General features: G+C 55.7%; 1 long non-coding RNA gene across 6 annotated transcripts; it reads left to right on the top strand.

Moving 5' to 3' along the window:
• Positions 1 to 903: 903 nt before the first annotated feature.
• Positions 904 to 24,076, top strand: LOC124509451 (uncharacterized). 6 transcript variants are annotated; one of them, XR_006961449.1, is made up of 8 exons: positions 904 to 1,123; positions 3,112 to 3,269; positions 18,403 to 18,586; positions 19,119 to 19,308; positions 20,443 to 20,654; positions 20,811 to 20,956; positions 21,900 to 22,048; positions 22,230 to 24,076. It is a non-coding gene; the product is annotated as an uncharacterized LOC124509451 (long non-coding RNA). The 6 variants fall into 6 exon arrangements; XR_006961453.1 differs by having other exon boundaries at positions 19,119 to 19,477; positions 20,443 to 20,651; XR_006961448.1 differs by having other exon boundaries at positions 19,119 to 19,477.
• The last annotated feature ends 3,820 nt before the right edge of the window (positions 24,077 to 27,896 follow it).

The following is a 27,896-nucleotide window of genomic DNA, read 5'->3' as shown; positions in this document are numbered from 1 at the left end:
GGGCATACCTATAGGAGATTCGCTCCTCTAGAACTTAGTCATCTTGTTTTTGCTTTTCACACTTTTGGTGGCTTCTTATAGGGTATGAATGCGTGTTTCGTCTCATTTTGACTCTGTCTCCAAGAATGGTTCCTCTCTGTAAGTTAAAATGGTAATGAATTCTTACAAAGATCTGACTTTCAACTGCAAAGTGATCAAAGGACTATTTAAAACTGTTTTACTTCTTCTGCTAGTTTCTCATCCCTAATGTTATTGCCGGAAACATGTGATGTAGGTCACATTCCTCATGGCTTTCTGAAAAGGGTTCTCGGGTTTGAGAGAAATGGGTGGGTGTCTTCCTTTGGGGTTACAAGAGGCACATCCACCCATCTAGGCACAACAGAAATGTGTTTCGCGGTATCAGAATGGTTTAGAGCTTCGTCCGAATGCAGGACTGACTCATGTATTAGTTATCTATTGCTGCATAACAAACCACCCCACAATTTCGTGGCTTAACACAACAAACAGTTGTTATCTCAGACTTTCCGTGGGTCAGGAATGCAGGAGCAGCTTAGCCGAATGCTTGTGGCTCCGGGACTCTCACGAGGTTGCAGTCCAGATGGTGGCGGGGGCTGCAGTCATCTGAGGGTTCCGCCGGGGCTGAAGACCTTCTCCCGAGGTGGCTCATTCCCACGGCTGTTGGCAGGAGACCTCGGCACTTTGACACACGGCTCGGTCCATAGGGCTGCTCGGATGTGCCCAGGATGTGGCAGCTGGCTTCCCCCAGATAGCAACCAGGAAGCCACAATGCCTTGTATATCCTACTCAGGGATGTCACATACAGTCACTTCTGTCGCATTCTATCCATCAGAAGTGAGTCACTGAGTACCGCCCACAACTATAGGAAGGAAAAATCGGGCTCCACCCTTTGAAGGGAGGAGTATCAAGGAATTTGTGGACATATTTAAAAACCACCACAGGTGGTAAATAAGTTAATTGAATCCAATCGAGCGTTGAGGCAACATGGGTGGTAACCATGTACTTCCCTCTCCTCCAATCAAATGACAGAGTGTTAGGACAGAAGCAGCGTGGGATTTACCTTGAACTTGGAACCCGAGGTTGAGAAAATCATTCCACCTGAAGGGTACGTATGGCCTTGGAGGCTTCGGTTGTCATAGTAACTATAAACAGGATTAACCGGGCTCTGTTGGGGTCTGTCTGGGGTGTAAGCAAATTCTCCCTGGAGCTTTGTAGGGCCCGTATCCTGCATCCCGGCCTCCGATTTCTAGCTGGCCACAAATATTATCTATATAGCGTGAGGAACCGTCGACCAACGTCAAAGATTCCCGAGAAGGCAGAATCAGGACTCTCATACAAATGTAAAATGAAGTCGTGTCCAAGATCTTATGTAACTCATTAGTTAAATGAAGGAATGGGCGAGATACTCCAACCCATTTAAAGGCAAATTTCAAGAACAGAAACATGTATAGATAGGGAATATTGAAATACGCAGACCCGGCTTTTGGGGTGGGGGTGGGGGTGGTCCCTTTCCTAGGTGGGAAGTTTCTGTGCTGATTTGTAGGCGAGAAGGCAAGTATTCACAGTGTTATTAAGTCTCCGCACCTTGTTCAGTTGTAAAATAGCCTGGTCGGAGACAAAGGGTCATATCCCAGTAGGTTTCGACAACCCCACCCACCTCCCTAGGCTCCATTCCAGTGGAAGAATAGCCAGTAATCTCTTGCTTCCTCCAAACCCTTAAATTTGTCTTTACATCGAGTAACCTCAACACCCTTGAGAGGCCCAAACAGGGTCCCCAGAGGGAGTTCTCTTCACCTTGGGAAGGTTGAGAATGAACAGGGGATAGATTAAATCAACCGAACGTACTGTAGTAATATTTGGGTGTTAAGTTCAGGAACAATCCGCGTGTGCCATTTACCTCGTAATGTTTATGTAAACTTGGGAGTTAGTAAAGAATTCGCCTTATGAGTCCAACTTGAAATTGTACAATAGACTTTAGGCCAGCAGTTTTCAGGGAAAGGGAATTCAGATTTGACTCGGAAAGCAGAGTGACGATTGTTTAAGACAACTGGAGCTTCGCGGGGCACCTGGGTGGCTCGGTCGGTTGAGCATCTGACTTTGGCTCAGGTCATGATCTCACAGTCGGTGGGTTCGAGCCCCGCGTCGGTTGGCAAGCCTTGCTGGCAGCTCAGAGCCTGGAGCCTGCTTCGGATTCTGTGGCTCCCTCTCTCTCTGCCCCTCCCCTGCTCGTCCTCTGTGTCTCAACAACAATTAAATGTTAAAAAAAAATTTAAAAAAAAAAAATTTTTTTTCAACGTTTATTTATTTTTTTGGGGGACAGAGAGAGACAGAGCATGAACGGGGGAGGGGCAGAGAGAGAGGGAGACACAGAATCGGAAGCAGGCTCCAGGCTCTGAGCCATCAGCCCAGAGCCTGACGCGGGGCTCGAACTCCCGGACCGCGAGATCGTGACCTGGCTGAAGTCGGACGCTTAACCGACTGCGCCACCCAGGCGCCCCCCCCCAAAAAAAATTTTTTTAAGACAAGTGGAGCTTCACTATATTTACAAATTTAATTGGTTTGATTTATAAATGTTTGAGTCTTCAGGGAGGTGTTCGTTTATGAGGGTCCTAACTGTCCATTCAAGTATCTGAATGCCTGAAAAGACGATAAAAACAAGCCATATATATATATATATATATAATTTTATTTTCAGACTGAGAAAATGTTTAGGAGGGGTGCCTGGCTGGCTCAGTCGGTTAAGCATCTGACTTCTGCCCAGATCACAGTCTCGCGGTTTGCGAGCTTGCGCCCCGCGTGGGTAAAGCAGGTAAAGGAGGCGTGAGACATAAGGCAGAACGTGAAGGCACCTATTCCGTTTTCATTTAACGTGAGTTACGTGTCAGTTTTAAAACACAGCCCCAAGATTCTTTGACTCACCTCCCATTGAGAGATAAGAGGGAAGGGCCCACGACGTCCCCACCCCTGGAATCTGGCTTGCTTGGCCAATAGACTGTGGCAGGATTTAACACTGCTAGCTTCCACGGTCAGGCCTTAAGTAACTGGCAGCTTCCATTTCCCCCTCTCTCTTGGGTGCTCGCTCTTGGCAACCAGCCACCGTGCTGCGAGGAGGCCCAAGTGATCTTTGGAGAGGCCCTCATAGAGAAGAGACAGCGCCGGGACCAACTGGCCAACCGTGGGTGTGAGCCGTCTTGAAAACGGATCCCCGCGTTCCAGCTGACCTGTCCCAGCTGACACGGAGTGGCGCAGAGGTGAGCCGTCTCAAGAGTCTTGAGCAAAAGAAATGATTATTATTGTTTACACCACTAAGCTTTGAGGCGGCCTCGCATAGTCATAGATAGCCCCAGCACGATATATAACTCACACATAGTAAAGTGTACAAATCCTAAGTGCGCAGCCCGATGAATTTTTACATTTGTATATGACCGTGTAGCCGTCAGTCAGGTTGGATATAGACTATTTGCGCCTCCCCAGAAGGTTCCCGAGTCGAACAGCTTCTTGAAATACTACCCAGGCACCTGAACTATTAGCCTACCGCTCTGGGCAGCTCAGCATTTATTTATTTATTCTCTCAGAGACGTTTCCAAACTTCACTGGATTCGAAACATTCTCTGCAGCATCCGTCGATGAAATAAAAACAGGCTGTGATGTGCGGGCCAGAAAGGAGCCAAGCAGAATGCAGTCTGTAACCTCTGGGAAGTAGGTCGGTAGGAAAATGAGCCGATCTGCTCTGAAACTCCCCATCAGCAGAGTCACCTCGTAAAATGCAGGCACATAGGGTGTTGTCTTAAAACCTGTGGTCAGGCCTGCGAGGCCTCATTTGGTCCTTATGGGTCCTAACTGCCCAAAGCAACCGAGGCCGAGAAGGCTTTGGGGAATCTTTAAGCTGGGCCGGGGAGGGGGGAGGGGGAGACTCCCCCTCCAAAATCTGCCTCACCAACTGCTTTACTTCAAACTGTGGGCTGATTTCCATTAATCACACTTGGCCCTAATTACCCTGGAGCAGCCTTTCTTCCTCGGGCCGGGGCAGGAATTTTAAGGGGCTCCCGATAAGGCGCGTCCCTGAGACCAAACAATAGCGGAGGCTCCAGGAAGAGACTGGGTGAGGAAGCACCCGTGCCCGCTCCCTTCTTTCCTGGAGATCCAGGTTCCCGGCCGGCTTGTGATCTCCCCAGGTAGGAAACCGAGTTCCTCCACTAAATAGATTTTCCTTTTGTTGTCACATTAATTTGCAACTCATTAATAGTGACAGAAGTGAGGTACTGCACCGATGCCATTTGCATATTCATGAGTGACTTATTATTAAACAAATAAGATTTTCCTATCTTCGCGAGCACCCAAAGTAAGGCTGAACAGTACATTACACCGGCCCCGATGCTTTATTCTCTCTTTAATATGTTAATAGATGCAGTTGATTTCTTTAAGTAAATACGCATCTATAAAACAACACGTACTTTATAAAAAAGAAATCATTTAAATAATAATCCATTAGCAAAGTTGGCAACAATTTAAGAGGAACAACCCATTAATACCAACGCGTGAGAATCAATTTGCGAATTTTAACTCGGTTGGGTGGTGGGCTGCGGACGACCGGGGAGGAGGACCTGTGAAAGTGTGCGCGCTTAAAAAAAAAAATATTTTAATGAGTTTCCGGAGACAGGCACTCGAATCTTGCGCGTCTTTCGGGTGCCGGCTCCCAGTAAGGCGAAAACTGCCCGCGTCCCGATCCGGATCAGCGTTTTTCTGGCGTCCGCAGAGCACTGGAATTGTGAGCTGAAAGCAGGCCCGAGCGCCACGTCGACCCGGCCGCTTTCCCGGTGCCCAGCGGCCCCCGATTAGCACCGGGTTCAGCGGGTGGGGGCGGGGCAGGGCCTGGTCTCCCGGCGAGACTCCCCCACCGGGCTGGGACTGGTGGCCTCCCCTCCTATCCCCCGACCTCCCCCCCCCCGCCTCGGGCATGGCTTTCGTCACAGCCGGCTCTTTCCTGCCGGGGTCAGGGCGGGCTCCCCCCGCGGCGGCGCGGAGCGCGGGGCCAACCGCGCACCCTTATCTCGGCCGAGTCAGACACTCGCCGCGCGGAATCTGTTGACATTTACTATTGTTCGCAGGAGTCCGGAGCACGGGGCGGGGGCGGGATGGAGGCGAGGAGAGGGAGGGCGGCGAGTGTGGGGCCTGCAGTCGGCCCGAATGTGTGTTTGTGTGAGCTCGCGAAGGAAGGGGGTGGGGTGCGCGCCGTCTCCTCGGAAAAGAAAAGTGGCCCGCGGGCCCGGAAGCTTCCAAGCCGGCTGACCGGGCTACGCCGGGAATCGTGGCCGTGGTGGGTGCGCAGGAAGGAAGATGGGGCAGCCGGCGGTGGGGTCCGCGGATGGAGGGGGTCGGTTCCAGCCGCACGGCCCCCGGTGACCCGCAGGACACAAGTGCATTTGTGCCGAGCCGTGGCGGGGATTAAAGTGCCATACGGCCCGAGCGAGGGGGGCGAGGCGGGTGGAAAACAACTCCCCGCGCGCACAAAGCGCGCATTGTTCCAGCCACCTCCATTATGCCGCGCTGCAGCCAAGAGCCCGTTTCGCAACTGCCCGCCCGGCGCGCGCGCGCGGGCGCGCGCTCACACACACACACACACACACACACACACACACGAGACAGACATACAGACACACACACATACACACACACGAGATATACACACGACAGACAGACAGACACACACAGACAACATACACACGAATTTGCCCGGGCCGAGGCTGGGGGTGGGTGCGCTCCGCTGGGACTGGGAGAAGCCGCTGGGGCCGGGGTGGGAGGGGGGGGAGTGCTCGTCTATTCAGGGCTAGGCTTTTTAATGTCTTCTCTCCCTAATCTCTCCAACACTTTTCCTTTTCTCCGTCTCCTCGGGCCTGCCCCGAGCGCACCCCAGAGCGTCGAGCTCCACAGGAGAAGCGGCGACGGCGGGGGTGGGGATTGGGGAGGGGCGCTCTCAGCCGCTGTCACCCGCGGATCGCAGCCCCAGGCGCGCAGCGCTTGCCGGCTCTGCTGAGGACACGTGCTCGGGAGGAACGGGGGAAGCATCCCGCCTTCCAAGGAGAAGCTCCCGGAGCGCCCCCATCCCGGGCTCTCCAGGACTTCCCCGGGCCCGGAGCGGGAGCTGCGGAATCCCGCGCTGCACTGCCGGGCCTGCCGGCTGGTGCTTGCCAACTAGGACAGCTCGGCCGTCCCTACCCTCGCCACGCCGGTGCCCGGGCCCTGTCCTCTGTCCTTTCTGGCTTTCACGGCGCCGATAGGCACCCCGAGAGGAATTTAAGGCTTGCCAGCCTCTTAGGACCCTACCCCGTTCTCCGCCGGGAGCGGAGCGGGGATGGGGGGGGGAGTAGGGAGAGACTAAGGCACCCCCTCCGCCTCCCGCCGCGCCCTCCCTGGTGGGCAGGTGGGGAGCGTAGGAGCCGGAGCGCGGCGAGCCAGCGCGGTCTGGTTTCCTTTACGTTTACAAGCTATAAATAAACTTCCCCTTGGGCGGATGCGCGTTGCGTCCAAGGGCGGCTTCCCGCCGAATCGGGCGGGTGGTTTACGATCCCGGCCGGGAGCTGGTGCTAGCGCGGCCTGAGCTCAGGGTGGGGCGCTGGCTCTGGGAGAGCTCAGAGGTCGGCCAGGAGTGGCCGAGTGACCCTCCATTTCCCGCGGGGCTGGGGCGCCTCTGCGGTGAGGCCCGAGGGTGGGGCTGGGTGATTTATGAGCCGTCACCCCACCCCGCCCCTCCCGTTTCACTTGTTTTCCTCGCCTTCTTCCCAAAGCCTCGCCTCCAACCTTGCCCAGGGACGATTTGGCCATTTCAGGCTGCTGGAGCGCCAGCACGGGCCCCAGCGGGGCGCGTGTCCGCAGGACGTGGGTGAGGCCCTCGGTGCTTTCACCCCCCGCGCCCCCGCTCGGGCTCGGGAGCCGGCGGGCTGAGCGCGACGAGGCTGGGCGGCCTTGGCCGGAGAGGCGGGGAGGAAGGGCCGGCCGCGCGACTCCGGAAACCGCGGGCCTGCGGGGTGGATCACTGACCCTCAAGGTCACCGGGCCTGGGGAAACCACCGGCCCCACGCCGGAGCAGAGGCCACCGCCCCAGTCGGAACCCTATGGGGGGGGGCGGTGCGCAGCTCCACACGGAAACCCAGAGGACAGAAGACGTGGCGCGGAGGCCGCCACGAGTCCCAAAACCGCTCTCCCTCAAAGGGACGCCGTTTCACTGGGCCTTGGCGCGCACACGGAGTCCCCAGCACATGTGTGTGGGGCGGCTAGTGTACGCGTATGGGCCTATGGGGACTGCTGAAGGAGTGGGGTGACTCTGGCAGCTGCTACGCTCGCTTCCGTTGAGACTTGGGAGGCTGCGGAGGAGAGAGGCGGCCAGCCGAGTGGGCGAGGGCCCGGCTTGGGAATGAGGAGGGGGCGTCTTCCCTCCGGGAGGCTCCGTAGCGAGCGCCCCCAGCGTCTCCTTCTCTCCCGTGTCTGCGTCTCGAGGGCAGCAGCCCCACAGCACCCCAGGCTCGCTCTTCTGCCCGGTGTTTGCTTAACCCTCAACCCCTCCGCGGCAGCTGCGGGTAGACGGATTCCTGGCGGCGCGAACGCGGGGGCTGGACCCCAACCTCGGGCCGTCGGGAGCGCCCCCTCCCCCGCCCCCCCCCCGAATCTCCAGGTCGACGGTCCCAATGGGCCGTCGTCTCCACCACCTACATGGGCTTGGGGGCCTTCAGGGATTGACAGGAGGGGACCCTTGGCAAGGTCTCCATTGTTCCCCGGGAGCTGGGAAGCTGACTCACGCTCTGAGCACAGAGCGATGCCGAGTGTTTTCTCGGCAGCCTTTACCCGAGTGCTTTATTTAGACAGGCTTTATTTACAGTACACATGTTTTCGGCTCGTTATTCTGGAAGCAGGAATGGAAACTGGGCAGAGCAGGAGTTCTCCCCGTGAGCCTCACGTTTGGAAGGGGCTGAGGCTCAGCGCAGTCGAAGGATCCCTTTCTGGCTGGCTAGGTTCCCTGGTGAGATGCTTGGGAGGAAAACAGCGAACGGATGAGAGTAGAGGGCGCAGGGCGGCACACAGGGAGTCACCTCCCCCCCCCCCCAGTGCTGCTCTCCAAAACGCACAGCACGCCAGAGAGGTGAGACATCCACAGGCCCATTTCACAGACTTCGGGGAGGGTGAGGGCCAGCGGGTCATACAGACAGCACAAGCTTAGTGAGAAAAGCAAGTGTCTTTAACTTCATTTCCTGGGCTTCTTCCTTCCTTACCGCTTTGGGCCTCCCAGGTAACCCAGACCTGGTGTCCCTGGATTCTGTGAAGGGCCTTGTCCAGGCTCCTGCGTGCAGGGTACAGGCCGGCCAGGCCGCTGGAAGGCCCGCGGTTGCCAGCCCGCAGTCAAGCCTGCTTTTTGGCAGTTGTTCAGTAAGTGGGGTGGTCCGGGTAGGGACTGCAGGAAATTGTCTGAGCTAGATTAAATATTTTACGAAACCTTCGGGGGGCCCACGGTTGACTTGAAGCTGGCAATGTTAAACCAAACAAAAGTGAATGAGTTCTCTCTCCTGACTTTTTAGGTACAGTTCAGAGAAAACTGGGGGTAGTGCCCCTTGGAGGAAGCAAGTTTAATGGCGTTTCCTCTCATTTTTCTCCACATCGGGATGTTGTAGTCTTCCTGCGGCTTTGCAGAACTCAGTAGCCTCCCTGGGGTTGCGGTGGAAGAAAGGCCTCTCTTGGGGTCTCTCTTTGGGGCGCCGCCGCTGACCTGATACCCGTGGCCTCTGAATTCTCAGTCCTGGCCGGTTTGCTTGCTTCTGACTCCTGCTAGGAGCGGAGCACAGCCTGACGGGAGGTGGTGGGGCCCCAGGACCTGCGCCGGACACAGTGCGGACACTGCGGCCATTTCTCCCCACCTTCCCCTAGGGCAACCCCTGGGGGGGGGGAAAGGCCTCCCCTTCAGGAGTCAAGGCCCAACAGCCTTTGCCTGGGTTTCTCTCCCTCTCTTCGGTCTCAGGCTGCAAGTCCTGAACTGCTTTTGGGGTCTGTCTGCCGTGTTGTGTTTCCCTTCCTGAATCTCACATCCCTTGGTCCCTGCCCCCCACTGGCTTGGGCCGCGGGGCTGGGGGGGGGACTGCTCCCTTGCATGGATACCCACCCCATCTCCATACCCAGGCTGCAGCGTAGGAGCTCTGCGGCCAGAAGTGCACCACGGCCATGCTGGAGGAGATGGCTTGACCTTTGCAGGAAGGGAAGAGAAGGCCGATTCACAGCTTGCCGCACACGCTGCAGGGAGACCCAGGGCTGCACTGGGAGCCGCAGGCAAGCGCCGCCACAGCCCCAACAGCTCTGACGGGAGCCTGTAAGAGGAAACCAGCTCCGGGAGGCAGAGCTTCTGTGCTGCGGGGTGTGTGTGCCCGGGCGAGGTGCTCAGGCCTGCTTGGGCGAGTGGAGCTGTTTGGGGGTGAGGGCTGTGGCTGCTGCCAATGGAGCAGAGTCAGGGTTGGTGGGGGGGGGGCTCACAGAAGCTGGGGGCCAAGGTTGGGGTTGCCGTGGAGCATGGGGCCTCTGGAGAAGACAATGGCTAAAGGAAGCTGCTCTGGAGGCCCAGCCACCTGGAGACTGGCTCATCAGACGAGAAGGGGGAAGGCTCCAAGCAGCCTAGGAAAGGTACAATTGCCAAAGAGTGGAGAGCCCGGAGCCCGGTTGGGTCCGTAAACTTTAGTATTTGGGGTGGCGTCTTTGATGCCACACCTTCCCAGGGGAAAAGAATCCCTTATAATTTATAAGTCCCCAAAGACCCCAGGCACAATGATCTCAGAGCCAGCATGCCGGTCCAGGCGCACCCCAGGGGCGTGTGTCTTGGGAAGGGGTCCACGCTGGACCTTTCCTAGGCTCTGAGGGAGGGGTGGGCAATGATGGGGGTGTTTCCCACCACACGCTGAGGCCGCTGCCTTTGGGGGTGAGGTGGGAAGGTGCCTCCTTTCGCTCCGCTGCTGGAAACCATTGTTTGAGTCTGCACCCAGCGCTTCTCCAGCCCGGCTAATTCTCCACGTGTCCAATTTTCGTGTCTGAAAAAAAGCAGCAGCACAGAAACAAAACCATATGACAGGACTGGGCTGCAAACCTTGAAGAATCGAGAGGGTGGGGGAGGTGGCGGCTGGGAAGGGGGAGGGGAAATTATGTGTGTGTGCGGGGCGGGGGGGGGGGGGGAGGAGGCGACGGCGCACAACTCTTAAGTTTCGACGATTTCCTACCCGATCTCACCTCCCGGCGTTCTCATCTGATGCAGTTCCAACTCAAACGATTCCGCAGCCCCAGCGCTCGCGGGAGTGTGGGATTACAGTTGGGAGGCGAGGCGCTCGGGGACAGGCGACGCGCAGAGCTGGGGGGTGCGGAAGCACAGGCCCGCGGCGGCCAGACGGCTCCGTCCCCCTCCAGGTCCAGAGCGCGGAGGTCGGTCACCGCACACGCTCTGCTAGCTGGGGGTTGGGGGGGGGGTGAGGGGGACAGGGCTTCTCCCTCCTACCTCTCCGGGGCGCGTGGTGCCTCCTCCCCTTCCTGAGATCCATTTCCTTAAAAACTAGCCTAAGGGCCAAACCTTTAGCTACGGGTTCCGACTTTCCCCACCCCCTGTGCCCTCTCAGCGTTTTCCAAACCTGCGAGGGCGCTTTAGGCCCGGCCTCTCTCCCTCCCCCCGCTTCCGCCTGTGCACGAGCCCGTGGCGGTCACTTCTGCGACTCTTGGGAGGCCGACGGCCCGGAGCTTTGTTCTCCCAGGGCTTCCCCCTCTCCCCTAAGTCATCCTTTCCTCCACACTTTATCTGCCCGCCTACCCCGCCCCCCCCCCCAGGTCCGAGGACATAAACAACCCTAGTTCATAATCTCATTAGCATAGGCCTGGGTCCGGGTGACGGCGAGGCTCCCCGCGCGCCCCAGCGCAGCGCTCCACTTCGCCGCGAGCCGGAGTTTCCACCGGGCGTGCGCCCTGGGCGGGGGGCGGGGATGGTGCGGGGGCCGGTGTTGGCTCTGGGGCAGGATTGGGGCCGGCCGGGAAGAGGAGGCCGCCCGGGGCAGCCGGAGCCGCGGGAGGAAGGCCCCTCCCAGCGCCCAGTTGCCGTGGTCCCCGGAGCAGATGGCAACTTTGTCTCCTGGTGTGCGCGCAGCGACTTTCAACACATTCAAAAGGCTGCGCTCAGCCTGTCGGGGAAGCCTCGCTGACATTCAGAACCGATTAAAGACCCGAGACGGTGCCAGGCGCAGTGGAGAGTTATGAATTAATCATGGGGGTTACCGATATCTGAGGCTCCCCAGGGCAGCCCCTCTATTATTAAGCAGCCCCCACTGCCCACTCTTAACCCCCCCCCCCCCGCCACAAAGGGGTAGGCTCGGCGTCTTTTGCACTGCCCAATTAACAACCACCGGGTAATGTGAAAAGTGTTTGCCCTGCCACCCTCGGTGCAGGCTCAGGTCGCGCCGCTGGGCCTGCCAGACGCGCGTCGGGCAGAAAGCTCAGCCTCTGGGACAGGCCTCCGGTGAGCGCCGGGCTCCGGCCCGGGGGTGGGGTGGGGTGAGGCGCGTTCTCAGGCTCCGTGCCCCAGGCTCGGCTCCCTTCACCTTCGCAGGGGAGGAGGGGAAGGCCCGGGCTTGTGGGCGACGCCGTCCCCCACCCCCCACCGCCGGCTACGTGTCCTGGGTCCCCCAGCGCGGTGGCAGATTTGCGGTTTCGCGTGGAGGCTCTGGTGACGTTCCAGGCATGCAAAAACGAGGTTCGTGTGTGCTGTGAAAAGCCGCACAGTCCCTGGGCCTTCTAGCAGGCTCGCTGGCTGGAATCCTCGTGCTCCAGGCAGCCCAGAGCCACCCTAAGTGTCCGGCACCCCTGGGAGCCCAAGCATACATTTGCCACCGAACCCCCTGTCTGCATATTGTTAAATCACGTACACCCTTCTAATCTTTCCTATTTATTTCCCGGGCCTGCCTGGCCACAGATTTCTGCAAGACAGAGCAGTCTTCGGGTTCCTCCTGCTTCCAGAGGGGCCATAAAAAACAGATGGTCTCATTAGGAACAATTTATGCATATATATTTCGAAGAGTTCAGCAGAGCCGAGGTAGGTTTGCAGCCCCTGCGTCAGGCAGGAGCAAAATATCACCACTTGCAAATGTTTCCAGTTTGCAAAATAATGGCCTATCCAAAGTAGCTAAGCAACGAATTACTCAAACACTAGAAGGTTAGATGCCAATATTATCACATTCCTCGTGTTCCTTAAACCGTCCTCCTCCGCGGTCATTGGATTTTGGAGGGAGGTTCGCGGGCCTCGCACCCCTACGCCCGCGGCTTCCTTTCAACGACTATTTCCAATCTCCAAGTCAAATCACTTATTAATTATAGAGGCAACTCGAGCAAACCCAATTACCCGTAGGCAGCCCTTCCCAGATGGGAAGTCTGTCTCGCGGCTCCCACGGTGGCCCAATTTCTGGGGAGCCTTTTTTTTTTTTTTTTTTTCCTCGTCCGATTTCTTTTTGCCAGTGGACTGCCAGCGGCCCTGAATGTTTCCTCTCCCTGATTCCTCTTCCTGGAGGCAACTCCATTTTCTTACCCAGTTCCCTTTCCTTCCCCTTAGGAGACATCCCCGCCCCTTAGCAGGCGCTGCCTTCAGGCTAAATTTACCGCCGCGCCAGGTTTAAGCCTTAGGCGTTGCAGACAGAGCCCTATTCATTTGCAAAGGCGGAAGGCTGAGTGTTTCGCTCCCTTGGCTGCCCCTCGACTCCTCTGTCCTCCCTTCAGGCCTAGCCGGTGGCTTGGGCTCACCTCGACTCGTGAGCTGCGGCCTTGGACTCCGCAGGGGTTCACTCTTGGTCGGAAGAAGGCCACCTCACTTTTAGTGCCGCCGCAGTTCTGGCCATATGGTAATAATCATGCTAACCACCAGGATTTTGTACCAAGTCATTTCCACACACATCTATCTTCTTTAAACCCCACAGCCCCGCATTTATATGGGCACGATGTCTCCCATTTTGCAGATAAGGAAAGTGAGGTTAAGGAATTTGCCCCAAATCACAGTTGGGTGGAAATGAAGCTCTTAACCCAAAACCTGAGTTTTCACTCACAGCTTCAAAGACACCTTCTGTAATAGTATAAAACCACGGCAGGAAGGAGGGGGGCGGTTTGTTTGTGGCAGTGGACGTCTGGTAGCGCAAAGGCCTCGGAGGGTTTCAGACAAGTGGTCTAGGCATCCACTTGGCATTTGGAAAGCACACCGGCCGGACGCAGGAGAGACCTGGAAAACGGAGGCGTGCTTGGGATTTGGGGCGCTGGGGTGGCTGCACTGGCTGGGGACAGGATTGCGGGGCAAAGCGGGGCTGCAGGGGTCTTGCAGAGCTTGGAGAAGGCTCCTGTCGCCCCTTCGGGACCGCAACAGCCGCTTCCGAGGCTGTGGCGCTCGTGGGACGTGTTGCGGGGCGTGGAGGGCTCGCCCGGGCGACCTGGGGGGCGCGCGGCGCGACAGCAACCCGGGGAGGTCCCCAGAGGCGGTTGGCCTCGGCGGGGCTTCCCGGGCGCGCTCGCTAAGATGGAGCCAGCAGTTCCGCGGAGGAGGGGAGGGGAGGAGAGAGGAGAGGAGGGGGGAGAGGGATGCGCGGGCGAGCTGGTAACCGTCTGCAGCGAGGAGTGTAATTGCCCCTGTGACCGCGGGCGGCGAGGGCGGGGCGCGCGCCCTGCCTCCTCCCTCCCACTCCGCCGCGGCGCGGAGCCGGCTTTTGGCTGGGAAGGCACGGAGCACCTCGAGGGCCTGGCCGGCTCTGCGCCGGGCGAGGCCGTTCCTAGCCCTCGCCGCCAGGACAGCCGGCCTCGGTGCTCCCGCCCGGGGCCTCGCCCCAGCGCGAAGGCTGCTTCCTTTGGCCCCCAGGCCCTTCCCGGCACCAGCCTCCCTCCGCCTTGTGGTGCGCCTTGGCCGGGGCCTGGGGCTGTCAGCTGCGCCCTGGTGACGTCGTTCTCTGGAGAGCGGCGGCCAGCCCTCCACCCCACCCCCCGCTTCGGGTCGCCCTGGGCCACCCCTGCCGGACGAGGCCGAGCTGGGCTGCGCGGCACTCGGCCGCCGGTCCCCGGGTCGGAAGGGAGACGGGACTTCGGGCAGTCCCTGCGCCCCCCGGGTCTCCCCGCACCGTCGGCGGGCGCGCTTTGCCCTTTAGTGGGTTCCTGGCCCCGCGCCGAGCAGAGGGGCCGCGTCGGAGGTGGGAAGGGGGCCCGGGCCGGCCAGGGATTCCGGAGTTTGTAACCCGTGTAGTTTCTGGCTTTCACGGCTCGTTTGAAATCCTCCCACAGGAAGATGTCTGCCAAGGAGGCCTGCGCCGCTCGGAGCCCCGCGCGGCCACCCGGGTGTGCGAGTGTGAGTGTGTGCGTGTGCGTGTGTGTGAGCGCGCGCGCGCGCTCTCGCTCGAGACCCGGGAGTGAAGGGAGGGAGCCGGCCCCGGCACTTTCTCGGCCGCAGAGTTTCGAGCGCGGCCTGTAACGCGGGGCCTGGCACCCAGGGCTCGCCCGCGCCCCAGCTTCGGCCTCGTGGGTGCCCCGGCGGCCTTCTCGCGCCTTCCTCCCTGCCCCCGCGGCAGGAACTGTTAACCCAGGCAGGTGACTGCGCCCCGGCGCCCGTCGTGCGTTGGTCTTTATACCTCGTGAGTTCAACACTAATGAGTTATGGGTTGGCCCACGAAAACATAATGTGTAAATTAGGAATTTAATGATGTGTAAGATTAAAAGCTGCGCAGGGTTGCATTTATTTAAGGCTGCCATCTTGTGTTCGCAGAGAAATTACTTGAACGACATTGACCCCCCTTGCCCGCAGGACTGGAGATGGCACGGGTGCGGTGGGTGGGTTCTGGGGGCTCCGGGCGGTGCCCCCGCGGCTCTGGCACGGTGGAAGGGAGGCCTCAGCGCAGCGTGGTCTGGGGAGGCCCAGACCGAGGGCTGGGTTTGGGTGGGCCCTTTCCCAGGAAGACTGAAGAGGGGTTGACGGAACCACGCGCCCCCGCCCCCCTCCGCCACCCCTTTCCCGGGCCTGGAATTGGCAGGGTCCACGGGGTTTGCCAATTTCTGGATAACTTCCAGCTCTTTCCCATCCTGGTGCTCTCCGGCGTTTGTCGGGGTTGCCTCCGGATTTCGAAAGCACCTATGGACATGTCTGGGGGAACCCTGGCTGCTTCAGGGGATAGGTTTCATGTCAATGAAGGGCAGACCCGACACTCGCAGCTTGGACAAATGAAGAAAAATGGATTAAACAAAAAAATAGGCAAAGCCTGTGGACCCTGCCAATTCCAGACCCGGCAAAGGGGTGGCGGAGGGGGGCGGGGGCGCGTGAACCATTCCCTGCTTTTATGCTCTGACACTGGGGCGGCCTGGTCTGTGACAGCGTGCCTGGGCACAGGCCAGCAGCCACGTCCGTCCTGCCCGTCCCCGCTTAGGTCTGCAGAACTAGGGAGATTCGTCTGGTTCTGCTGCCGTGGTGACTGGCAGGTGGGATGCCTCTCGTGAGCACCTTCCCCCCACCAGGAAAGGGGATGAGTAAAAGCAGCCGGAGAAAGAACTTTTATTTAAGGAATGAAGGCCTGCCTTGGTAAATTCTAGAGTCCCCGGGGCCCCTTGGGGCATAGGCCTCCGGCGTGTGTTTTTCTAGACCTTGAAAGAGTTAATGGGAGAAATGTTCATGGTTTGTCTGTTTGCTCAGGCCCCACACTTATCTGACCAATCGCTGGGAGGGTATAACTTTAGAAGTTTCGTTCTCTATCCCACTTGGCTCAGAGTTCCAGAAAACCCTTGTTTAAGTAATCACGATAATCCGTTCAGATTCCTTAAGGCCTGAAGCCATTTGGTGTTCCCACTTGGGTCCTGTAAGAAAAGACGAGGAGAGAAAAAGGCAGCGTATAATGAAGAGCGTTGTAACAAAGCCCCTCTGAAAAACTTTCCTCCCTGACGTGGCTGTGTTGTCCAGGTAAACTTCCTAAGGGCGTCTCCGAGCGTCTGAGAAATGGTCCTGTCGGGCCTGGATGTTGGCAGGGAAGGGAAAGATCAAAGGGGGACCGGGTGCAGGGGCCATATTTTCCCTTTTGGTGAAAACGTGAAGGGGATACTTGACCTCCTTGGGGAGCCGGGGGAAACATATCTCATCGCGGGGAGCCAGTCAGGGTGGCAGGCCTTTGAGGCACTACCGATAGGACACCTGGCTGTTGGTATCAGAAAGAAGGTGTGTGGGGGCACCTGGCTGGCTCAGTCGGTAGAGAATGGGACTCTCGATCTCGGGGTCGTGAGTTCGAGCCCCCTGTCGGGCTCAGAGCTTGCTAAAAAGAAAAAAAGAAGAAGAAGAAAGGTGCTGCGTGGTTTCTTGCAGCCCCTTCAGCCAACTTGTTCCATTGCTGTCTCTAATGTGGTGTCTTAAAGGGGTCTCTCAGCCCTGGACCTGCCCTCTGAAGCCCAAGTCAACCTGTCATGGAAAAGTGCCCTGCCACCCCCTCCCTCTTTAGCCACACTGTCCCTGATCTGGGCCCGAGGGCCTCAGACATCCAGGCCCTTTATGCAACCCAGCCTCCGTCATTCCCAAGAGGATTCTTTCCCCCTAAAGAAATTCTTCGCTGAGCTATCACAGTAGGCTGGCCAGACCTGTCCCCATTTCTGGTGACATTCTCCAGGGTTTTGCTTAGTCGTTTATACACCATTCCCAGAGAAGCTGCAGGCGGAAGTGAAAGAATGCTTGGTTGACTTTTTGTAAGTCTTTTCTAGTCTGTTCTGCGGCTGATCTAGCCCTACACGCTTAGGCAGGCCTCTTTCCCTCTCCGTGCCCGGGCGTGGGGAGGAGAGATGATTTCAAAGGGCCTTTTCAGTTCAGTCTTTCTGACAATTTCTTTGACAAGGCTGGAAGTAGCTAGGGTTCTAATCCTCAGGTCTGGATACAAGGAAAAGGCAGTTTTTCGTTTGATTGGGAGGTTTTGGTGTTTCTGGCTTCTTTGCCTGTCCAACGTCTGGTCCCCCCTCTAGATCCAGAACCCACACTGTGTTTGGACAAACCATTCCTCTCTGACTCTCAGTCCAGGGGCTTGGTGGGAGGGGTCTGACTCTATCTCCTGGCTGCAGCAGTGGGACGCACGGAGCATTTGAACCTGTCCCCTCATCCCACTCTGGCCACACCGATTGGTTCAGAGGTTGGCCTGTGACCCGAGTGTGTCCCAGAGAGACCGTTGCAGAACTTGCTGCTTCTCGCGGAGAAGAGAATCACGCTTTGTCAGAACCTTCATTGTCTGAGCCCCTGGATCCCACTGAACCTGAAGCCAGCCCTGCCCCAGGATATTTCAGTGATGTGTGCCAGTAAATCCCTTTCCTTTGCTGAAATCACCTTGACCTGGGTTTTCTGTCGTTTGATTTCCCTGCCTCCCTAGGGAACGGAGAGGTCACTACCCCCAGGCAGGTTCCCAGAAGGTAGCTCCAGGTGGTACAGAGCCAGAGTGGGAACCCTGATCTCTCCTGCCACACTGCTTGGCCCCACGAGCTTCGTCATCATTTTAGTTTCCTTTCTGTGGCCTCTTTGCACGTTTCCAAGGACCCGTCCGGCAAGTCAACCTGGAACGCTGGGGCATCTCCATCCTGGTTGGTTGCAGGGGAGAATGTTTGCCTTCATTTCTGGCAGAGACTGTTCAGGATTTCACCCCTCCTAAGCTGACCTCCCAAGATCAACTTCCTTTCGTTTGGTTTTCCGTTTTGTTTTCTTGCCCTCGTTCCAAGGACATTTTCTTGACTCCCATCCATCCCTTTAATCTGATCTTCTATATTCCACTTTCAAGACACTTCCCAGGCCTGGGTCTGGAGACCAAGTGCCTTGTAATTAATAGTTTGTTGTGGCATAAATGACCTGCCTGCTTCCCCTTGCCCACCAGACCTTGGCGCTTTGTCTCCCTTCTTTCGAGCAGCTTCTAGGGCCTCGAGTCTTTCAGGAAGCCTTATCAATATCTGAGAAAGAGGTGGCCATCTTCCCTGGCTCTGGCCCAGATAAAGTAGTGTGGCCCCTCACCCCCGCCTACCCCAGCGCGGCCAGCCCTGTCACAGCGTAAAATACCGAGAGCCCTGGACCAGGAGATAAGAGACCCGGTATCAGGCAAATATTCCAGTTAGTCTCACTCACACCCGTTCCGACTCCCTTCTGCTTTCTCACGCTCTACCACAGAGGTGAGATAGTGAAATTCTCAAATTGCTAGGTTACTTTAGAGAGGCTGGTGGCCATGTGCCTCAGTCCTGGCCAACGAGAGGTGAGCAGAAATCTCCGGGAAGGGTTTCCCTTCCTAAACAGATAAACATTTTCTGGAAGAGAGAACACCTTTAATCCTTGTCTTTTTTTTTTTTTTCCCCCTGCCTGGAATACAGATACTGTGCCTGGAGGTGCAGCAGCCATCTTGGGACCATGAGGATGAACCCCACAAGCAGTGGACAGCAGAGTAGGAGGATAGAGGGCTCTGTGATAACCTAAGTAGATACATGAGCCCTGGATTCTGTATGTTTCTCTGGATTTTTCCTACAAGAGAAAAAGAAACTCCTTACTCAAGCCACTGTTAGTAGGATTTCTTCCTTTCTTCTTCTTCTTCTTCTTCTTCTTCTTCTTCTTCTTCTTCTTTCTTTAAAGTAGGCTCCATGCCCAATGTGGGGCTTGAACTCATGACCCTGGGATTAAGAGTTGCATGTTCTACACCCCGGCTGTGTTCCTAGCTCTGCCCTAACTCATTGTGTGGTCCTGAGCAAGTGACTTCACTTCTCTGGCCCTCAGGTTCCTCATTTGTAGAGTGAATATTTGTGAGTACATGCTTTAGAAGATTCTGTAGAGCTACCTTATTCTGATTTTATAAATGTAGCTTTGCATCTTTTTTCCGTCGTCCCTGCCTGCGTGTAGGCCTTATCGTCTAAGGCTGCCGCCCAGGCTCCTGACCTCCAGGTCTGCTCTACCTTCTACATTTCACACACCTCCCTCTGATTAACTCCAAATATAGGAAGTCTGCTTTGTTATGCTTGAAAATTGCTAATGGTTCTTCTTACCCACAAAATAGAATCCTGAATCTTTTTTTTCTTTCTTCCCTACAAATGTCAAGGGGTGGTTATACGGCTGTGATAAGCAAGATCCTACGTAATTGGCTCTACAACGGAGAACTGATCCACTGAATGGGAACGATTCTAGAAGAGACGTAAAACCTGGTGATGACTTAATCCACGACAAACCAAATAACCAAATAGCAGATATGGGAATGATTATTTAATAAATGCCGTGCGCACAATTTATTGGTACGGAGGCCTAACTTGGATTTGTAACTTACGCCAGGCTCTGTCTGTGCACCCCACCTCCCACCAAATTCTGGATGCATTCGCGTTAACTATAAAAACAAAGCAAAAATATACCAACGGTAGCAAGCACAGAATCAGAAGAAAATAGGAGGGTATTTGTAACATACAGGTAAGAGGATAAGGTGGACTTAATAGAAAAATGACAAGGGCAAAATGCCATTTTTTTTTTAATGTTTATTTTGGAGAGAGAGACAGAGACCGAGAACGAGTGGGGGAGGGGCAGAGAGAGAGGGAGACACAGAATCCGAAGCAGGCTCCAGGCTCTGAGCTGTCAGCACAGAGCCCGATGTGGGACTCGAACTCATGAGCAGTGAGATCATGACCTGAGCCGAAATCAGACGCTCAACCGACTGAGCCACCCAGGCGCCCCGGAAAATGCCATCTTGTGACGTAACAATAAAGTGTGGGTGTATTTTGGGAGTTCTGCATTCTTCCCCGGGGATCTGTGCTCCTGTCCCTCCATCAGTACCCCACTGTCTTGAAGACTGTAGCTGTCAGTAATCTTTCGTATCAGGTAGAGTGAGAATGTCGAGTCTTTCGACCGTGACCTGACTCAGTTTACCGTTCCCGCTAACGGGTCTGATTTGTCTGATCTCACGCCTGCCCCTGAGACCAGCTCTTCCTGTGGGATTTACTTCCGTTCCTTCCTTTTCTGTGAAGCCTTTCTTGGTTCCCGCTGCCTCTTTTGAACCTTAAAGGTGAGGGTTCCTTCCCTCTCGAATGCCCTGCGCTCTGTATCTGTGTCATTCACTTGGACTTTCACACGTAATCCCTTCTCTGTGCTCGCATTCCCGAGGAGCGCTCTCGGCTTCTTGGTGTGGTGGATTCCAGGTACCAGACGCCCAGGGTCCGGGATGCAGTAGGTCCTTGGCGAATGATTCGTTGTCGGAGAGAAAGACTAAACCAGACTCCACTCCTACTTCAGGAAGGCATACGTGCGCGGTCGTAAGGGGGCAAAAGTACGCACGTGTCCTTTCGTTGCTGGTTTGCCAGGAGGTCCCTGACACCACATTGGTGCAAAGCGAAGTCTTCCCGGATCGACAAGCTGATCCAGGCTCTCTCTGTGTGTTTCAGGTTGGTTTATTTATTTTGAGACCCCGAGAGAGGGTACGAGCCCGGGAGGAGCGGAGAGAGAATCGCAAGCCGGCCCCTCGCTGTCGGCGCGGGGCTTGAACCCCGGACCGTGAGCTCGTGACCTGAGCCGAAATCAAGAGCGGGACGCTTCCCCGACTGAGCCGCCCAGATGCCTCTCGGGGCTCTGGGCTTAAGCAGGACCTGGAGTGGTTGTAATAATTATTGGTAGCACCCAGCTGCATAACAAATGACCCCCAAATCCCCGTGGCTTACCACAAACCCTGATGCCTCACCCTTGGATGCTTGTGGCTTCTCGGCTGCAGCCTAGGGGTTGGATTGAGGTCATCTCCATGCATCTCTCATTCCAGAGTCCCACGCGAAGCTGCAGCAGCTACCTGGAGGCATGTTCTTCTCCTGGTGACGGCAGGGGTTCGGGAGGCCAGGCCCAAAGGAGGAGGAAGCGCGTTTGAAAACCTCCGATTGGATCCTGTTGACTTCGGTTCCATCGACCGAAGTGAGTCACTTGGCTGAACCCCACATTAGTGGGGACCGGGAGGGGGTGCACCGAGGGGCTGGGGCTGGGGCAGGGGCGGGAGGAGGGGGTGTTTGCCGAGCAAGGATGCAGTGGGCCGCACCGCGTGATGACCCGAGGCTGGGGGCCCGGCTCCAAAGGCCTGCAGCCAGAGGTGTGGCCATGGCCTTGCGGGGGTCTCAGAAGAAGATCTAGGAGGAAGCCAAACTAGATAGGGGCCCGCTGCTCTCGAAGGCAATCCCGTCTCGGGTACAGAGAAGGACGCGGGAGCTGCCGTGGGCGTTGCCAATCAACGTCCCCCCTCCGTGGTTTCTCTGTCTGTCATTCCACTGCTCATCCTTAGTGGGGAACAATCTTGATTGCCATTTTCTCGTTAGGAAATACTAGGTCCTGGGAAAGCATAACCTTCGAAAAGACGGCAGTCAGGCTGCTCTGTGGCGAGGCTTTTCTCTCAGGTGGCTGGTGTTTGAGTCCTTCAGAAACCAGGAGAGGGGCGCCTGGGGGGCTCACTGGGTAGAGCCTTCGGCTCAGGTCATGATCTCATGGTTCGGGAGTTCGAGCCCCGTGTCGGGCTCGCTGCTGTCCGCACAGAGCCTGCTTCGGATCCTCTGTCCCCCTCTCTCTGCCCTTCCCCTGCTTGCTCTCTGTCTCTCAAAAATGAATAAATAAACGTTTTAAAAAAGCCAGGAGAGATTGGGGGCGGGAGGCGGGGGGGGGGGCACAGGGAATCTTCTCTAGATGAGGGAGAATAGCTGAGGCTTTGCTGGAATGTTTCCAGGTTCCCCTCACTGCTCCTCCTGGGAACAGAGTCTGGGGGGAGCCAGTGTGTTCCAGAAGAGTCAGCACAGTGCGAGGGAGAGATCGGCCCTCTGGCAGCAGCCAGCCCATGAGAACCAATTATACACATCTCTTCCCAACTCTGCAGCGGGTGATGTCCAGTCGAGAGCTTGAAATCTGACCACACTGGGAGTATTTACACCATAGGAATCGGCGAGCGCTACAGACGGGCCTTCCCCACCCCGGGAGAGCCAGTTGCTAAATATTTACCAGCACATCGCTGCTGCTGAGGGACAGGTCTGTGCCATCAGAACCTTAGAAGTGCCTTTCTCGAGATTTCTTGGAAATCTCCTCCCTGTCGGGGAGGGAGGGAAGTGACCGAATCTGTAGGAGGCCGGCCCTATCTAGCGCTTTCTATTGAGCACATGATTGTCATTCATCACCTGAAAAGGTTATAAATCTCCCCGGTGTTGAACAGCTCCAGAATGAATGAAATGGAATTAAATGTCCAGGCACGCACAAGCTCACGCCTGGCACGGAGCCCAACACGGGGCTTGAACTCACAACCCGGAGATCAAGACCTGAGCTGAGATCAGGAGTCGGACGCTTAACCGACTGAGCCGCCCAGGTGCCCGTCCTTCTGTATTTCCATTCAGCAGATCTCTTTCGAGCGCCCGACTTGTGCGGGGCACCGTGCCCCCATGACTCCCTAGGTCCCAGCGCGGGCAGCCTTGCCCAGTTGTGGCTTCTGGTCTCACCTACGTGATCTGCGACCTGAGGGCAGGATTTGGGTCGTCTACTCCCCGATCCCCTGCCCTACCCTCACAAAGCCCATCATTAATTCCTGCGGGAGCTGCCACCCCCCCCCCCCCCCGCCATCCTTTGGCATGGTGTTGGCAATCTCTTAAGGAGGCCTTTACCGCCACACATATAATTAGAACTTTGGGCTAAACCCATCCCAGAGGAGCAAAACATTACATTTTAAGGCACATGCTTTTGGATTTATTTAAAAAAAAAATTTTTTTTTTTTTTTTTTTCCGAAAAAGCCGTTCGTTCCCTTCCTTCCCTCGGATGACATCACGCCTGAACACAGCGCACGGCTCTCCATCACTTTAAAGGGGGAGCGCTTTGCATGCCGTCTTTCCCTTCAAACCCTTCCGAACCAGACCTTCCCTGGGAGCCCCGGGATGGGCATTTTCCTTCAGGTACAAGGATCATTACAAGGCAAGCATTCTTAAACCGGGTCTGCTCCCAACACAGCATTTCCACATATGGATATTAATTTATGTGATCACTTGAATACAAACGCTCGGCTGTCTCCATAAGTTATAGAAGCAATCATCCCAGGGAGCATCGGAGACACCGAGAGTCAATTCCTGTGTAATAATTTCATATTCGAGCCAGGGATGCCAAATCACGGCCCCTTTGGATAAAATGTGAGCCTGTGGAAACACTCCCCTCCCCCTTTTTATTATTGTGCATTTTATTTCTCCATAAAATACGTTTATGCCCTGGAAAAACAAACCAACCCAGGGGGCCAGGCTGACAGCGTGATGCAGGGGGTGCTCTGCCGGGAAGCTTCTGACTCAGCCACTAGCAAGCACGGCGATGAGGGAGTGTGTCCGTGAGCTGCTGAGAAAGCCCTCCTGGGGCCAAACCTTGAGGGGGCAGGCAGCCAAAGATCGCCAAGCCTTGGAACAGAAAATCACCGAGCCTTGGAATGGAAGAAGGTCATCTGGCCCCGCTTCCCATCTTGGTGGGAAGCCTCTTTTTCCTTTTTTTTTTTCTTTTTTTTATACAGCTTTATTGAGATATAATTCACATACCATATAATCCACCCACTTAACGTGTACATTTCAGTGAGTTTTAGTGCATTCCCACAGAAATGCAACCGTCACCACTTTTTATCATCCCCAAAAGAAACCCCATCCTCATTAGCAGTCGCTCCCCATTTCCCTGCAACCCCTCCGCAGCCTTGGGCAACCACTCATCTGCTTTCTGTTTGTGTAGGTTTGCCTGTCGTGCAGATTTCGTATAAACGAAACCACGCAGCATGCGTCTTTCGTGACTGGCTTCCTCCACTTAGCGTGATGTTTCTGTTTTTCATTGCTCTTGGGTATATACCTAGGAGCAGAATTGTTGGGTCCTACGATGACTCTGTGTTTAGCCTTATTGAGAAACAGCCAGACAAGTTGCCGCAGTGGTTGCCCCGTTTTGTAGCCTCACCAGCGGTGTATGTGACTTCCGTTCCCCCCACTTTTTGTGATTTGATAAATTGTGGTCAAATACGTGTAACATAAAACTTACCATTTCTTTAAAAAATGTTCATTTTTGAGAGACACAGAGCGTGAGTGGGAGAGGACAGAGAGAGAGAGGGAGACCCAGAATCGGAAGCAGGCTCCAGGCTCTGAGCTGTCAGCCCAGAGCCCGACGCGGGGCTCGAACTCACGGACTGTGAGATCATGACCTGAGCCGAAGTCGGCCGCTTAACCGACTGAGCCACCCAGGCACCTATAAAATTTACCATTAAAAAAAAAATTTTTTTGATGTTTGTTTTAGAGAGAGACAGAGAGACAGAGGACGAGCGGGGGAGGGGCAGAGAGAGAGAGGGAGACACAGGATCTGAACCAGGCTCCAGGCTCCGAGCTGGCAACACAGAGCCCGACGCGGGGCTCGAAGCCACGAACCGTGAGATCGTGACCTGAGCCGAAGTCGGACACTCAACCGACGGAGCCACCCAGGCGCCCCTCCCCCTGATAGTCTTTATTCTACTTTCTATCTCTCTGAATTTACCTGTTCTAGGGTTCCAATTCCTTTTATAGTTTTCCTGACAGATGTTTCTCTGGGTTCCGCTTGAATACCTCCAGCGACAGAGGGCTCGCTCCTTTGCCAGGCATCCCGTTCCGCTATCAGAAACATCTGTTGAGAAGGCTTTTATAGCTTCCGCCCCGATCAACTCCCGTCAGACCCGTCCACAAACCTTAGTGTTGCCCTCTGGATTTAAGGCATGTCGGACAAGTTGACTTCCCCATCTGCAAGAGAAGCTGTAATGGAAAACCCCCCTCCTTTTTCAAACAAAACCCGAAGCCTCCTAGGATCTAGCTCTGGGAGGACAATGTCTTAGCGGGATGAGAAGTGAACAGCTCCGACCTTCTGGCCCCTGAGCCCCCTTCCGCTGGGGGATCCTCACTTTGAAATCTACAGGTACCACCACACCAGGGCCCAGGGTTGCCCCTTGTTCATTTCACACTTGGGTCCCTGGGATACGCTCTACCCAGCTTGGCTCCTCTTGAGACCTTTAAACACTAAGGGACGTCAGTAGGGACACTGACATGGAACACACAAAACAAAAGCCCCCAGCCCCGCAGAGCCCGCCTCTTCCAGGGCTGCCCTAAGCCACAAGGGTTGGGACGATTTGTAGATTCTTTCCCCCCGTCTTTGCTAGGCTTTCTTTCTGAAACTTCTGTTGTTCTCACGTGTTGCACCTCCCGGATGATTCTGCATGTCTCTTATCTTTTCTCTTATGGTTTCTGTCTCCTTCATTATACTCTATGTTCTGGAAGAATCTCTTGATTTTTTTTTTTTTTCTTTCCGGCCGTCAGTCAACTTCTTTCACTCTGTCCTCATATTTGGAACTTCCAAGGGCTCCTCCTTTCTGTAATTGTTAGTGCCACCTTCTTGCTTTATGGGTGCGATAGCTTCTCGCGGCTGAGCGGAAAGCGTTGTTTTCTCCTCCCCCTCCCCTTCCTCCTCTTTCTCATCTTTCTTCAAACTCTCCCCAGTTTACCAAAGTATCTGTTTCCTCCAGGATCAATTTTCCTGTTGTTCTTCTCTGTCTTTCTCTTTGATGTTGCAGCCTTTCTTTGGATGAACAGCCGGGGTGAGTGGGGGGGGGGGGGCGTCTCTTCCTGTGTAGCCGGAGGAGCGACGTGGACCAGAGCGTTGTAGGGTTGTGTGACACAGGCGGGGACTGGTGGTTGGGGGACTCCACTGAGGTGAGCCTGCGGGGAACTGGGGTCTCCCAGATGCTGGATCATGGTCGGGGGGGGGGGTGCGGGGGCGGCTTTCTTCGAAGCCACTGTGTATACACAAGCCTCTCCAGTTCTCCGCAGAAAATGTGTGCCGTGTCTTCAGAAGAGGGTCGACCCTGCTTTGGCGTGAACTCTAAGAAACCAAGAAGTTTGCTCATGGCTCTCCTGCCCCCAGAGGTGGGAGTGGTAGGGGTGGTGACCCTCAGTCAGTCCTGTTTGCAGCCCCGGTTCCCACTCTTGCCCTCAGGGACCCCCCTCCCCCGCCCCCCCCCCCCCGTGGTCTCCCCCTGGAGCCTCCCCCTTGTGCTTCCCCGCCTGGGAGGATTCCAGCTGTGGCTCTCTCTGCTCTGTGTCACCTGTCACCACCCTTCCTTCTGCTCTCTGTCTTCCAGAAATGTGTTGAAACCCCTCATCTGGTGACACCCTGCCCCCCCTCCTCATTGTGGCTTTATACCTTTTTTTGTTCCTTCACGATTATATTAAAGGGAGCTTGGGAGGGAGGGGTGATACATACACGTGCTCTAAGCATGTAAAACAGATAATCTGCACAAAGCACTCGGCACGGTATCTGCGCAGCAAACGTCAGCTCCTCTTAAAATTATCACCTGCCCTTGTCGTGTCTTGGGGTGTGCGGGGAGAGGTATGAGGGTCAGGGGGACGGCGGGTTCTCAGTCAGGCCAACAAGGCAGGGAGCGAGGCTGTGGTCTCTCTCAGTGAATCTTCTGTGGCTTCTAGCGGTAGTTTTTCCTCTTAAAAATTTATTATTTGAAATTGATTTTTAATTGCATCAATAATAAATGAATACGTGCCTTTGTAAAAAACGTAAACCCTCGAAATAGCCTCACGCCAGTTCCGATCCCCTGCCGCTTGGTATCTCAGCTCGGGTCCCGGAAGCAGGACCTGACACGGGTTCGAGGGCCAGCCCTTTATTTGGGAGGTGGTCCCGGGAAGCCGGGGTAGAGGGGTGCAGAGAGGAGCCGGCGAAGGGAAGGAAAGAGAACCCACAAAGCGATGGTTACCAAGCAAGTTAGCTCTGCGGGCAGCTGGGACTCAGTCCTCCTGGGGATCTGCGGCCATCAGTGGAGAGTAGCCCACCCCAGGAGCCAGGGCCCTGGGGGATTTAGCTGCCACCCTTGCTTCTTGGACGCGCCCCGTGACAGGGGTATTCGCTTATGGCTTCTGAGGCCACAGCTTGTGTGGTTCACTTCACCCCTCCCCCCACCCCCGCCCCCGCCCCCGCCATTCCTGCTAGAGGTGACAGAGGCTGCCAGTCCCTTCCACTCCTGGAGCACGTATCAGGCTGCCTCGTCCACAGTCTCTGGGGATGGTGGTGGGGACGCTCTTCAAGTCTTTCTCCAGCCAGCCTGCTCCCCTCTTCCCCTCCAAAAGCCTTATCCCATCCATCGGGCAGCAGGTGCTGGAACTGGTTTCAGCTGGCAGGTTGCGTGCATCTGTCTCTAACTCTGAATTCGGGAATGTCACATTGGTGGCTTGAAAGCAGCCACGGTGGAAGCATTTACACCACAGAAATGGGCCAGAACCCTGGGTGGTGAAAACTTGCCACCACACCAGCGAATAACTTCCGATTGAGAGGAAATACAGGGGAGAGAGACAAAGACAAGCTAAAGGGCATCACAGGGAAGCCACCTGGTGTATCCAGAAAGTGGGGCATTTTGCAGAACAACTGTCTTATTCTCTTCAATACGTTAAGTTCAGTTTTTAAAAAAATATATATATTTTTGGGGGGAGCACAAGCGGGGGAGGGGCAGAGAGAGGGGGACAGAGGATCCGAAGCGGGCTCCGCGCTGACAGGCTGACAGCAGGGAGCCCGGTGTGGGGCTCGAACTCACGAACCGCAAGATCATGACCTGAGCCGAAGTCGATGCTCAACCGACTGAGCCACGCAGGTGCCCCCCACTGAGTGCGTTTCAAAACATTTTTGGGTCCGTCGAAGAGCTCTGAATATGTTCTGGGTATTAGTTGAGATGAATATTTACTGAAATGGAAAGGTGGCGATCCATGACTGGAAAAAGCAGGTTGCTTATCGTATGTAGAATACAAGGACATCTTTATGAATACATGTGTGCTGAGAAAAATCTAGAAAGATACCATGG

The sequence above is a fragment of the Lynx rufus genome, unplaced genomic scaffold (assembly GCF_022079265.1).
Source record: "Lynx rufus isolate CCGP_SWC_20201006 ecotype Redwood Valley unplaced genomic scaffold, mLynRuf1.p SCAF_14, whole genome shotgun sequence".
Taxonomy (NCBI): Eukaryota; Metazoa; Chordata; class Mammalia; order Carnivora; family Felidae; genus Lynx; species Lynx rufus.
The sequence above is the reverse complement of the archived record's forward strand: the minus strand, read 5'-3'. Positions and strand labels throughout refer to the sequence as shown.